The sequence below is a fragment of the Ambystoma mexicanum genome, unplaced genomic scaffold (genome assembly GCF_040938575.1).
Source record: "Ambystoma mexicanum isolate Mex_15411 unplaced genomic scaffold, UKY_AmexF1_1 Mex_scaf4, whole genome shotgun sequence".
Lineage (NCBI taxonomy): Eukaryota > Metazoa > Chordata > Amphibia > Caudata > Ambystomatidae > Ambystoma > Ambystoma mexicanum.
Window position 1 is genome coordinate 6,493,336 of NW_027182455.1, and position 15,183 is coordinate 6,508,518.

Consider the following 15,183-nt stretch of genomic DNA (forward strand, 5'->3'; position numbering starts at 1 on the left):
GGGAATATCCAACTCCTTCCCATTCCAATCCTGAGACCCTTCCGATAGCAGAGATGTGATATCTCAATGCTTATACCAAACCTGAGATCCTTCCTATAACATGAGATGTGATATCCAACTCCTTCCCATTCCAATCCTGAGACACTTCCTATAGCATGAGATGTGATATCTCACTGCTTATACCAAACCTGAGACCCTTCCTATAGCATGAGATGTGATATCCAACTCCTTCCCATTCCAATCCTGAGACCCTTCCTATAGCATGAGATGTGATATCTCAATGCTTCTAATATCAAACTTGAGACCCTCCCTATAGCATGAGATGTAATACCCAAGTCCTTCCCATTCCAATACTGAGACACTTCCTATAGCATGAGATGTGATATCCAACTGCTTCCCATTCCAATCCTGAGACCCTTCCTATAGCATGAGATGTGATATCTCTATGCTTCTAATACCAAACCTGAGATCCTTCCTCTAACATGAAATGTGATATCCAACTCCTTCCCTTTCCAAACCTAAGAGCCTATCTATAGCATGAGATGTGATATCCAAGTCCTTCACATTCCAACCCTTAGACCCTTCCTACAGCATGCAATATGATATCTCAATGATTCTAATAACAAACCTGAGACCCGTCCTCTAACATGAGATGGGATATTCAACTCCTTCCCATTCCAATCCTGAGACTCTTCCGATAGCAGAGATGTGATATCTCAATGCTTATACCAAACCCGAGACCCTTCCTATAACATGAGATGTGATATCCAAATCCTTCCCGTTCCAAACCTGAGACCCTTCCTTTAGCATGAGATGTGATATCCAGCTCCTTCCCATTCCAATCCTGAGACACTTCCGATAGCATGAGATGTGATATCTCAATGCTTCTAATATCAAAACTGAGACCCTCCCTATAGCATGATATGTGATATCTAAGTCCTTCCCATTCCAATCCTGAGACCCTCCCTATAGCATGAGATGCGATATCCAACTCCTTCCCATTCCAATCCTGAGACCCTTCCTATAGCATGAGATATGATATCTCAATACTTGTAATACCAAACGTGAGATCCTTCCGATTGTTAGGAAAGATTTCGTTATTGTAGGGAATTTTCCTTCCATGTGGCAACCCCTAAACTTTTTGCTATTGTTTTTAACCTTGTTCTTGACTTTGCCAGAGAAGTACAGCCTTCTGCCGCACTTCTCTGGGCTTTCGCTCCTTTCTTACGGGGAAACTGACATGCCCTTAAGACAGTCAGTACCGGGGAACGTGGTTTCCCGTAATTTCTTTTATCGTGTCGCCGCTTTAGTGCAACACGACACAAGAGGGCACTGTAAGCTAAGTTACAGCTCTCTTGGGTCTCTAGCCTTCTACAGGCCCTAGATACTCTTTTAGGAATGTATTTGATCGGTGCAAGTCATTCAGGGACTGGAATGGTGGCAGCGATCGTATTGTTTATTTTGAGCTCCTTTTGGCGTTCTGAGCACGTTTTTGCACTGAACCCAAAATGGTGGCCTGGCTCCCAAAATGGCCAGGCCGCGAGGCTCCTTTGTCTTGTCCACTGACCGTCTTGCTCCCTTCACCTTCCCCAGGTCCGGCGACCCGGGGCCTTCCTTATTTGGGCATGTACTTTCCCGCGAAATGTGGTTGCTTTCGCGGGCTTCTACATGTCGTTTGTGTGCCTCCAGGGTGTGGGCTGGGATGTCTGGTCCCAATACACATCCTGGGTGCCAGAGAGTCTAGGGTGGTGTGAATGCCTGGGACCACCGTGGTCCGTGATTGGTCCAAGTATGGTATGTGTTTTGATGAGCGGATCTCCCATTGGCTCCCCTCCGTTTTGGCGCGAAGGGAACCGTGGATAAGAGGGGGCTGGAAACACCACTACCAGGTCGATCTCCTGAGTTCTCACGAACGAAGGAATACAGGAGCCAAGTATCCTGCAACTACGAGGCTGGACCGAGGAATCGCTGGTGACCCGCTGAAGGAATCCTCCTTTGCACTGCTGTCGTCCGGAGAGCCCCTGTCCTCCTTTGATCGAACCAGAAGGCCTGTACTGGTGCTTCGACCTTTGGAATAGCAGGAACAGCTATTCCCGGCATCTTCAACCATCTCCTGCCAAGTAAGCCTTCGGAAGCGTCTCTGGGCCATCCAGTTGACTGACCAGCTTACAAAGGAGTTTGGCTCTGCAACCGCCGCCAGGTTGTGTTGTATTGCGAGTCCTTGTCCCTCTCCCACGCTTCGTACGCTTGGCGTCCCCAGGTCTGAAGGGAGGAGGGTTCATTTGGCTCGAATACACACGGCCGCTCCGTTGTCCTGTGCGGCAACAAAACTGTGCCGGTTTCGTCGATTGGGACGTCTTTTTGCTCTACACGACTACAAAGCGTTCCCTGCTCTTCTGAACCTGCCAGCTGCTGAAACTATCGTGGAGAAGCCTGGGTCTGCTTGCTTCGGGGACCGGTGAGTAGTATATCTAGGATCTGGTCGCCCTCCTGCAGTATCCCATTGCTTTTCCCTGCTGTGTAAAAACAGCACCCTTTTGCCGCGCTCGCGCTCTGCTTCTGCCCGCTGTGGAGGCTGCGCTTGAGTTGCGGAACCTGTTCTTCTTCTGCTGTGCACTAACGTGAACCGCCTGACTTCCTCCGAAGAGCTTCCCCTTGTGCCCGTCGGCACCGGCGTGGCAGGTACTTTGAGCACAAGGCTCCATTCTTCGCAGGGCTCGGACTTCCATCTAGTTAGGTGCCTATGAAGGCGAACTGAGTCGAAAGCATTATCGCACTGCCTGTTTTCCTTTCCTTTCAGGTGGACTACATATTTCGTGCTTTAAACGCTTGCGACTGTGTATTTGTATATATATTGTGTTGCTATGGTATGTGTTGGTTTAATATTGTGATATTGTGATTTTCTCGCTACGGTCATTGTTTTAAAGGCCTTAAAATAAATGTGTATCTATTTTTGATATAACAACTGTTTGGAGTAGTTTGTTAGCGCTCTTGCTTTGTGTGCTCATTGCGGGCTTTCAGTCACCCTCACCCCTCTTGAGACCTAGTCTTGACCGCCGCGATCGCTACCTTGATTGGTCTGGCTTGTCCAGAGGTTACCCTGTTCCAAGTAATTAGGTTGGCCTTCTGAACTTCTGCGCCACCAGGACAGAGTTCAGAAATCCGTCTTAACAAATTGGTGTACATCGGTGGGATACGACTGAAGGTATCCAGTGTTGCGCTCGAACTAAGGCATTTCAGGTTATTCCAAACAGTACACGTAGTGAATTGTTATAGTATAACTTTAAAAAGGCCATAGTCCTATCAAACAGTATGGAAACAAGTACGTTGTTAACTTTAAATGCTTCCAAATCAGAAACGCTGAAAAAGATGTGTGCGGAGAGAGGTGTTTCCTCTCAAGGCACGAAATTGGAAATGATCCAAAGAATCGTGGCGTGGCAAGAAGTGCAGCTTGACGCTATTACTTCTGAGGACAGTGCGGAAGGTGGTGGGGCTGCTCTCACTGGTAGAACCGACGGTTCTGCCGCCGCACTGTTCCACCGCGACCACGAGGACGGGGAGGATGTAATGTCTAATGTTTCCTCTGCCAGTGTTGATGGGGAGGCTATGCTTGAATTCAAGAAGCAAGAGCTGCGGTTTAGGCAGCAGGAGCTTGAATTCAGCATAGCCAAACTAAAAATCGAACAGGCAGAAAAACAAAAAGACAGGGATCACCAGTTGGAACTGGCCAAGCTTCAGGTTGCAAATGGATCCAAGGGTCCTGGACATGGGTCTGGGGCCTCCTCTCATCCACGGTTTCCAAAAGATCTGCTCAGTGTGTATGAAGAGAGGAATGACATTATGGACTGGCTGAATGCGTTTGAGTATGCATGCGAGGTCCAGGAAGTTGACAATGCTGATAAGATTGCGTGGTTGCTCAGTAGACTGCCCCATTCTGGCTGTAGTGCCATCATGGAAATGTCGAAGGCTGAGCGGGCTGATTTCGCAATGTTAAAGCAGACTCTCATTTTAAAGTTTGGGAAGACTCTGGCCCAATATTTAAAGCGTTTTCGAGAGTATAAGAAAAAGGAAGGTGGTACTTGGGTATCTTATGTCGCTGAATCTTTGAAAAACTTAACTGGCTGGGTCGAAGGCTATAAGGTTTCTACCTTCGACGGCATGATAAATCTTGTCATGCTGGAACACATTTTTGCTTCTTCTTCCCCGGAGCTTAAGCAGCATTTGGCCGATTCGAAGGAGATAGATCCTAAGAAGCTGGCCATTGCAGCAGACTTATGGGTGTCACATCGAGTGTCCCATAAGGACAAAACTCATCCTGGTAAGCAGGAGGAGGGGAAAAAGTCCAAAGATATGGAGGGTGGGGAATCTGCTAAATCTTCTTCCCAAAAGGGCCACAAAAAGAAAAACAAGGGTAAGACACAAGAGAACTCACAGGGTAGTGGAGGTGCGCCTCCGAAACAGAACTCTGGTTACAATAAGCCTCCCTACGTAAACAGACCCTCTGGGGCTTGTTTTTCTTGTGGAGCAACTGACCATGTGAAGGGGGATCCCCGTTGTAAGGTTAGACCTTTGGGGGTCCACTCCGCTAATCTGGCCTTCTCCTCCTACGAGGAAGAAGAGATTACAGGAGCATCCTTCTCCTCAGACTCATTTCCCAGCGGAATAGAGGCTGAGGTAGTTTTAGTGTCCCTGGGTTCCTGGGAGCCTAAAGTCGCAGAGGCGTATGCTAGGATTCCGGATAATACCAAGCACTACTTTAAAGACAGTGTGCTGATCAATGGAGTGGATACTCCATCTCTTAGGGATAGTGGGTGCAGTCGAACTGTAGTGGATTCTACCTTGGTAGACTCAGAGGAAGTTGCCAGAGCTACTCTGATGCCCACTAAGTTGGCTGACGGCCCCCTCCGTATGTTTCCCGTGATCCCTGTTAATCTAACTTTAAATGGTACAGCAGTCAGGATTCCAGTGAGCATTCAGAGAAACGTCCCGGGAAAGGTCTTATTAGGTAATGATCTCAGAGCTTTAGGGCTCGTAGGAGACACTGCCGAACGACCCTACACACGGTCTCAAGCACGGGCAGCATTGGCCAAGTCCAATACGCCGCCCCAGCCGAAGGGGAAACCCAAGGCGAAAGGAGTCTACAAGTCAAGACGGGGGAAAGAGAATATTCCCCCGAGCTCGCCTACCACTGCGGTGGAGGAAGTTGGTCAATCGCCCGAGCCTGACGAGGAGGTGGCGATGCCTGAAGTATTCGACCCCAACGACCATCCGGAACTAAAAGACTTGTTAGTTGAAGGAGGTCCTGATAGGGACGAATTCAGTAAAGGCCAACGTGAGTGCCCATCTCTGGAAGGCCTAAGGAGACAGGCCTGCTCCCAGCTTGAGGGTGAACCTCCTGGGAAGCATAGGATTTATTGGGAAGGTGAACTCCTGTATAGTGAGCCCACAGAGTCTACAGAAGGAGACCATAGGAAGTTGGTGGTTCCCCTTGCTGTTAGACCCTTCCTCCTGCAGTTGGCGCATGAAGTTCCCCTTGCTGGTCACCTTGGTATGAAGAGGACCAAGCAAAGGTTATCCATGCACTTCTACTGGCCCAAGATGGGGGTGCAAGTAGAAAGTCACTGCAGGAGTTGCGCCTCCTGCCAGTTGTCTGGTAAGGTTGGCGCGACAATCCAAGCTCCGTTGGTACCGCTCCCAGTTGTGGGGGTACCATTTGAAAGGGTAGGGATCGACATCGTCGGTCCCCTTGACCCGCAAACATCCTCGGGCAATAGGTTTATCCTGGTGCTGGTCGACCATGCAACCAGGTATCCTGAGGCCATCCCATTGAAAACTGTAACTGCCAAGTCAGTTGCAAAAGCTTTACTCGGCATATTTACTAGGGTTGGCTTCCCTAAAGAAGTTGTGTCAGATCGTGGCAGCAACTTTATGTCGAAGTATATGCAGGCTATGTGGAAAGAATGTGGGGTCACCTACAAGTTCTCTTCTGCATACCACCCCCAGACCAATGGTCTGGTGGAACGTTTCAACAGAACGTTAAAGAGCATGATTGGGGCTCTGGAGGAGCCCCAGAGAAGAAAATGGGATCTTCTTTTACCATGCTTGCTGTTTGCCTACCGAGAGGTACCACAGGAGGGTGTTGGCTTCAGCCCCTTCGAACTTCTGTTCGGTCATCCCGTACGGGGACCCTTAGCCATTGTCAAGGAGGGATGGGAGATGCCCACTCCCCCTGTTACTACCAATGTAGTTGACTATGTGCTAGGGCTCAGAAAACGGATGGTACTTCTGATGGGCTTGGCTAGTGATAAGTTGAAGGCAGGGCAAGCGCTGGTGAAACATTGGTACGACCAGAAAGCTTCCCTCATCAACTTTACACCTGGTCAGCAAGTCCTGATCATGAATCCAATAAGGCCTCGCGCTTTACAGGACAAATGGTCAGGCCCTTACACAGTGGTGGAGCCCCTGGGTGAGGTGAACTATTTAGTGGACCTTGGAAGGCCTGGACAGGCTCCAAAAGTGTTCCACGTGAATAGGCTGAAGGCTTTCGTCCCAAGAGTCGAAATCGCAGCACTGCTACTGGCGTCAGACGTTGAGGAAGAGGAGTCTGAACCTCTCCCCGACCTGTTCCAGAGCGGTCCTTCAGATAGCTCCGTTGAGGGTGTCCGAGTGGCCCCTCACCTGACTTCTGATCAGCAGGCGGAGGTGAAAAGTTTGCTTAGGCAGTTTTCCCCCCTGTTCTCACAGTCGCCTGGTTTGACACCTTGGTGCAAACATAACATTGACACAGGAGACAGTGTACCTACCAAAAGTAGGGGATACAGGATGTCGGATAAAGTACGGTCTTATATTAAGACCGAGGTCAACAAAATGTTAGACCTTGGGGTGATTGAACCCTCTAGTAGTCCTTGGTCCAGTCCTGTGGTTCTGGTTCCAAAGGCAGGCACTTCTGAATTGAGGTTCTGCGTGGATTACAGGGCTCTGAATGCTGTCACCAAGACAGATGCCCACCCCTTGCCTCGAACAGATGAGCTGGTGGATACTTTGGGTGCCTCCAAGTACCTCAGCACGTTTGACCTTACTGCTGGCTATTGGCAAATAGCTTTAGCAGAACATGCCAGGGAGAAGACAGCATTTTCGACGCCAGACGGCCTTTACCAATTCCGGGTAATGCCGTTCGGGTTGAAGAATGCACCTGCCACTTTCCAGAGGCTTGTGAATCATGTGTTGAATGGGTTGGACGAATTCTGTCTTGCATATCTGGTCGATATAGCAGTTTTCAGTGCCACCTGGGAAGACCATGTGAAACACCTCGGGATTGTGCTCCAGGCTCTTCAGAAAGCCCACTTGACCATAAAGGCTAGTAAATGCCAGATTGGACAAGGCTCAGTGGTTTACCTTGGACATGAAGTAGGTGGAGGGAGGATACAGCCTCTACCCAGTAAAGTACAAGCAGTACAAGACTGGCCTACCCCCACTACGCAAACCCAAGTGAGAGCCTTCTTAGGACTCACGGGGTATTATCGCAATTTTGTGGCAGACTATGGCACCATAGCTGCTCCTCTGACTGCCCTCACCACTCCGAAGAAACCCAAGAAGGTAACTTGGACCGACGAGTGTGAGAAGGCCTTCAATGGCTTAAAAGACTCCTTGTGCCAGGCCCCTGTGCTCAGGGCCCCTGATTATCAAAGACCTTTTATCGTGCAGACAGATGCCTCTGACACTGGGATAGGAGCTGTACTATCACAAATAGATGAGAAGGGTAAGGAACACCCTATCGGTTTTATTAGTCGCCAGCTTAAGGACAGAGAGCTCAGGTGGTCCATGGTAGAGAAAGAATGTTTCTCTGTTGTGTGGGCCCTAAGGAAGCTGAGGCCCTACCTCTATGGGACCCACTTCACTGTGCAGACTGACCATAAGCCGTTAAAGTGGCTAATGAACATGAAGGGGGAGAATCCAAAGTTGCTTAGGTGGTCCATAAGTCTTCAAGGCTTCGACTTCACTATTGAGCATAGACCAGGTGTCCAACATAGCAATGCTGATGGGTTGTCCAGAATGTTTAACCGACCTGAACAAGAGACTCATCCAGGGGTGGATTAGTTCCCCCTGTCCATAGTCTGGGAGGGGCGAGTGTTAGGAAAGATTTCGTTATTGTAGGGAATTTTCCTTCCATGTGTCAACCCCTAAACTTTTTGCTATTGTTTTTAACCTTGTTCTTGACTTTGCCAGAGAAGTACAGCCTTCTGCCGCACTTCTCTGGGCTTTCGCTCCTTTCTTACGGGGAAACTGACATGCCCTTAAGACAGTCAGTACCGGGGAACGTGGTTTCCCGTAGTTTCTTTTATCGTGTCGCCGCTTTAGTGCAACACGACACAAGAGGGCACTGTAAGCTAAGTTACAGCTCTCTTGGGTCTCTAGCCTTCTACAGGCCCTAGATACTCTTTTAGGAATGTATTTGATCGGTGCAAGTCATTCAGGGACTGGAATGGTGGCAGCGATCGTATTGTTTATTTTGAGCTCCTTTTGGCGTTCTGAGCACGTTTTTGCACTGAACCCAAAATGGTGGCCTGGCTCCCAAAATGGCCAGGCCGCGAGGCTCCTTTGTCTTGTCCACTGACCGTCTTGCTCCCTTCACCTTCCCCAGGTCCGGCGACCCGGGGCCTTCCTTATTTGGGCATGTACTTTCCCGCGAAACGTGGTTGCTTTTGCGGGCTTCTACATGTCGTTTGTGTGCCTCCAGGGTGTGGGCTGGGATGTCTGGTCCCAATACACATCCTGGGTGCCAGAGAGTCTAGGGTGGTGTGAATGCCTGGGACCACCGTGGTCCGTGATTGGTCCAAGTATGGTATGTGTTTTGATGAGCGGATCTCCCATTGGCTCCCCTCCGTTTTGGCGCGAAGGGAACCGTGGATAAGAGGGGGCTGGAAACACCAATACCAGGTCGATCTCCTGAGTTCTCACGAACGAAGGAATACAGGAGCCAAGTATCCTGCAACTACGAGGCTGGACCGAGGAATCGCTGGTGACCCGCTGAAGGAATCCTCCTTTGCACTGCTGTCGTCCGGAGAGCCCCTGTCCTCCTTTGATCGAACCAGAAGGCCTGTACTGGTGCTTCGACCTTTGGAATAGCAGGAACAGCTATTCCCGGCATCTTCAACCATCTCCTGCCAAGTAAGCCTTCGGAAGCGTCTCTGGGCCATCCAGTTGACTGACCAGCTTACAAAGGAGTTTGGCTCTGCAACCGCCGCCAGGTTGTGTTGTATTGCGAGTCCTTGTCCCTCTCCCACGCTTCGTACGCTTGGCGTCCCCAGGTCTGAAGGGAGGAGGGTTCATTTGGCTCGAATACACACGGCCGCTCCGTTGTCCTGTGCGGCAACAAAACTGTGCCGGTTTCGTCGATTGGGACGTCTTTTTGCTCTACACGACTACAAAGCGTTCCCTGCTCTTCTGAACCTGCCAGCTGCTGAAACTATCGTGGAGAAGCCTGGGTCTGCTTGCTTCGGGGACCGGTGAGTAGTATATCTAGGATCTGGTCGCCCTCCTGCAGTATCCCATTGCTTTTCCCTGCTGTGTAAAAACAGCACCCTTTTGCCGCGCTCGCGCTCTGCTTCTGCCCGCTGTGGAGGCTGCGCTTGAGTTGCGGAACCTGTTCTTCTTCTGCTGTGCACTAACGTGAACCACCTGACTTCCTCCGAAGAGCTTCCCCTTGTGCCCGTCGGCACCGGCGTGGCAGGTACTTTGAGCACAAGGCTCCACTCTTCGCAGGGCTCGGACTTCCATCTAGTTAGGTGCCTATGAAGGCGAACTGAGTCGAAAGCATTATCGCACTGCCTGTTTTCCTTTCCTTTCAGGTGGACTACATATTTCGTGCTTTAAACGCTTGCGACTGTGTATTTGTATATATATTGTGTTGATATGGTATGTGTTGGTTTAATATTGTGATATTGTGATTTTCTCGCTACGGTCATTGTTTTAAAGGCCTTAAAATAAATGTGTATCTATTTTTGATATAACAACTGTTTGGAGTAGTTTGTTAGCGCTCTTGCTTTGTGTGCAAATTGCGGGCTTTCAGTCACCCTCACCCCTCTTGAGACCTAGTCTTGACCGCCGCGATCGCTACCTTGATTGGTCTGGCTTGTCCAGAGGTTACCCTGTTCCAAGTAATTAGGTTGGCCTTCTGAACTTCTGCGCCACCAGGACAGAGTTCAGAAATCCGTCTTAACACCGATAACATGAGATTTGATATCCAAATCCTTCCCCTTCCAAACCTGAGACCCTCCCTTTAGCATGAGATGTGATATCCAACTCCTTCCTATTCCAATCCTGAGACTCTTCTGATAGCATGAGATGTGATATCTCAATGCTTCTAATACCAAACCTGAGATCCTTCCGATAGCATGAGATGTGATATCTCAATGCTTCTAATACCAAACCTGAGATCCTTCCTATAACATGAGATGTGATATCCAAATCCTTCCCCTTCCAAACCTGAGACCCTCCCTTTAGCATGAGATGTGATATCCAACTCCTTCCCATTCCATTCCTGAGACCCTTCTGATAGCATGAGATGTGATATCTCAATGCCTCTAATACCAAACCTGAGATCCTACCTCTAACATGAAATGTGATATCCAACTCTTTCCCCTTCCAAACCTGAGAGCCTTCCTATAGCATGAGATGTGATATCCAAGTCCTTCCCATTCCAATCCTGAGACCCTTCCTATAGCTTGAGATGTGATATCCAACTCCTTCCCATTCCAATTCTGAGACCCTTCCTATACTATGAGACTTGATATCTCAATGCTTATACCAAACCTGAGACCCTTCCTATAGCATGAGATGTGATATCCAACTGCTTCCCATTCCAATCCTGAGTCCCTTCCTATAGCATGAGATGTGATATCTCTATGCTTCTAATACCAAACCTGAGATCCTTCCTCTAACATGAAATGTGATATCCAACTCCTTCCCTTTCCAAACCTAAGAGCCTATCTATAGCATGAGATGTGATATCCAAGTCCTTCACATTCCAACCCTTAGACCCTTCCTACAGCATGCAATATGATATCTCAATGATTCTAATAACAAACCTGAGACCCGTCCTATAACATGAGATGGGATATCCAACTCCTTCCCATTCCAATCCTGAGACTCTTCCGATAGCAGAGATGTGATATCTCAATGCTTATACCAAACCTGAGACCCTTCCTATAACATGAGATGTGATATCCAAATCCTTCCCGTTCCAAACCTGAGACCCTTCCTTTAGCATGAGATGTGATATCCAGCTCCTTCCCATTCCAATCCTGAGACCCTTCCGATAGCATGAGATGTGATATCTCAATGCTTCTAATATCAAAACTGAGACCCTCCCTATAGCATGATATGTGATATCTAAGTCCTTCCCATTCCAATCCTGAGACCCTCCCTATAGCATGAGATGTGATATCCAACTCCTTCCCATTCCAATCCTGAGACCCTTCCTATAGCATGAGATATGATATCTCAATACTTCTAATACCAAACGTGAGATCCTTCCGATAACATGAGATGTGATATCCAAATCCTTCCCCTTCCAAACCTGAGACCCTCCCTTTAGCATGAGATGTGATATCCAACTCCTTCCTATTCCAATCCTGAGACTCTTCTGATAGCATGAGATGTGATATCTCAATGCTTCTAATACCAAACCTGAGATCCTTCCGATAGCATGAGATGTGATATCTCAATGCTTCTAATACCAAACCTGAGATCCTTCCTATAACATGAGATGTGATATCCAAATCCTTCCCCTTCCAAACCTGAGACCCTCCCTTTAGCATGAGATGTGATATCCAACTCCTTCCCATTCCATTCCTGAGACCCTTCTGATAGCATGAGATGTGATATCTCAATGCCTCTAATAACAAACCTGAGATCCTACCTCTAACATGAAATGTGATATCCAACTCTTTCCCCTTCCAAACCTGAGAGCCTTCCTATAGCATGAGATGTGATATCCAAGTCCTTCCCATTCCAATCCTGAGACCCTTCCTATAGCTTGAGATGTGATATCCAACTCCTTCCCATTCCAATTCTGAGACCCTTCCTATACTATGAGACTTGATATCTCAATGCTTCTAATACCAAACCTGAGACCCGTAATATAACATGAGATGTGATATCCAAATCCTTCCCCTTCCAAACCTTAGACCCTTCCTTTATCATGAGATGTGATATCCAACTCCTTCCCATTCCAATCCTGAGACCCTTCCGATATCATGAGATGTGATATCTCAAAGCTTCTAATATCAAACTTGAGACCCTCCCTATAGCATGAGATGTGATATCCAAGTCCTTCCCATTCCAATCCTGAGACCCTTCCTATAGCATGAGATGTGATATCTCAATGCTTCTAATACCAAACCTGAGACCCGTAATATAACATGAGATGTGATATCCAAATCCTTCCCCTTCCAAACCTTAGACCCTTCCTTTATCATGAGATGTGATATCCAAGTCCTTCCCATTCCAATCCTGAGACCCTTCCGATATCATGAAATGTGATATCTCAATGCTTCTAATATCAAACTTGAGACCCTCCCTATAACATGAGATGGGAATATCCAACTCCTTCCCATTCCAATCCTGAGACCCTTCTGATAGCAGAGATGTGATATCTCAATGCTTATACCAAACCTGAGATCCTTCCTATAACATGAGATGTGATATCCAACTCCTTCCCATTCCAATCCTGAGACACTTCCTATAGCATGAGATGTGATATCTCACTGCTTATACCAAACCTGAGACCCTTCCTATAGCATGAGATGTGATATCCAACTCCTTCCCATTCCAATCCTGAGACCCTTCTTATAGCATGAGATGTGATATATCAATGCTTCTAATATCAAACTTGAGACCCTCCCTATAGCATGAGATGTGATACCCAAGTCCTTCCCATTCCAATCCTGAGACACTTCCTATAGCATGAGATGTGATATCCAACTGCTTCCCATTCCAATCCTGAGACCCTTCCTATAGCATGAGATGTGATATCTCTATGCTTCTAATACCAAACCTGAGATCCTTCCTCTAACATGAAATGTGATATCCAACTCCTTCCCTTTCCAAACCTAAGAGCCTATCTATAGCATGAGATGTGATATCCAAGTCCTTCACATTCCAACCCTTAGACCCTTCCTACAGCATGCAATATGATATCTCAATGATTCTAATAACAAACCTGAGACCCGTCCTATAACATGAGATGGGATATTCAACTCCTTCCCATTCCAATCCTGAGACTCTTCCGATAGCAGAGATGTGATATCTCAATGCTTATACCAAACCTGAGACCCTTCCTATAACATGAGATGTGATATCCAAATCCTTCCCGTTCCAAACCTGAGACCCTTCCTTTAGCATGAGATGTGATATCCAGCTCCTTCCCATTCCAATCCTGAGACACTTCCGATAGCATGAGATGTGATATCTCAATGCTTCTAATATCAAAACTGAGACCCTCCCTATAGCATGATATGTGATATCTAAGTCCTTCCCATTCCAATCCTGAGACCCTCCCTATAGCATGAGATGTGATATCCAACTCCTTCCCATTCCAATCCTGAGACCCTTCCTATAGCATGAGATATGATATCTCAATACTTCTAATACCAAACGTGAGATCCTTCCGATAACATGAGATGTGATATCCAAATCCTTCCCCTTCCAAACCTGAGACCCTCCCTTTAGCATGAGATGTGATATCCAACTCCTTCCTATTCCAATCCTGAGACTCTTCTGATAGCATGAGATGTGATATCTCAATGCTTCTAATACCAAACCTGAGATCCTTCCGATAGCATGAGATGTGATATCTCAATGCTTCTAATACCAAACCTGAGATCCTTCCTATAACATGAGATGTGATATCCAAATCCTTCCCCTTCCAAACCTGAGACCCTCCCTTTAGCATGAGATGTGATATCCAACTCCTTCCCATTCCATTCCTGAGACCCTTCTGATAGCATGAGATGTGATATCTCAATGCCTCTAATACCAAACCTGAGATCCTACCTCTAACATGAAATGTGATATCCAACTCTTTCCCCTTCCAAACCTGAGAGCCTTCCTATAGCATGAGATGTGATATCCAAGTCCTTCCCATTCCAATCCTGAGACCCTTCCTATAGCTTGAGATGTGATATCCAACTCCTTCCCATTCCAATTCTGAGACCCTTCCTATACTATGAGACTTGATATCTCAATGCTTCTAATACCAAACCTGAGACCCGTAATATAACATGAGATGTGATATCCAAATCCTTCCCCTTCCAAACCTTAGACCCTTCCTTTATCATGAGATGTGATATCTCAAAGCTTCTAATATCAAACTTGAGACCCTCCCTATAGCATGAGATGTGATATCCAAGTCCTTCCCATTCCAATCCTGAGACCCTTCCTATAGCATGAGATGTGATATCTCAATGCTTCTAATACCAAACCTGAGACCCTTCTTATAACATGAGATGGGAATATCCAACTCCTTCCCATTCCAATCCTGAGACCCTTCCGATAGCAGAGATGTGATATCTCAATGCTTATACCAAACCTGAGACCCTTCCCATAGCATGAAATGTGATATCCAACTCCTTCCCATTCCAATCCTCAGACCCTTCCTATAGCATGAGATGTGATATCTCAATGCTTCTAATATCAAACTTGAGACCCTACCTATAGCATGAGATGTGATATCCAAGTCCTTCCCATTCCAATCCTGAGACACTTCCTATAGCATGAGATGTGATATCTCAATGCTTCTAATACCAAACCTGAGACTCTTCCTATAACATGAGATGGGATATCCAACTCCTTCCCATTCCAATCCTGAGACCCTTTTGATAGCAGAGATGTGATATCTCAATGTTTATACCAAACCTGAGACCCTTCCTACGGCATGAGATGTCATATTCAACTCCTTCCCATTCCAATCCTGAGACCCTTCCTATAGCATGAGATGTGATATCCAACTCCTTCCCATTCCAATCCTGAGACCCTTCCTATAGCATGAGATGTGATGTCTCAATGCTTCTAATACCAAACCTGAGATCCTTCCTATAACATGAGATGTGATATCCAACTCCTTCCATTCCAATCCTGGACCCTTCCTATAGCATGAGATGTGATATCTCAATGCTTATACCA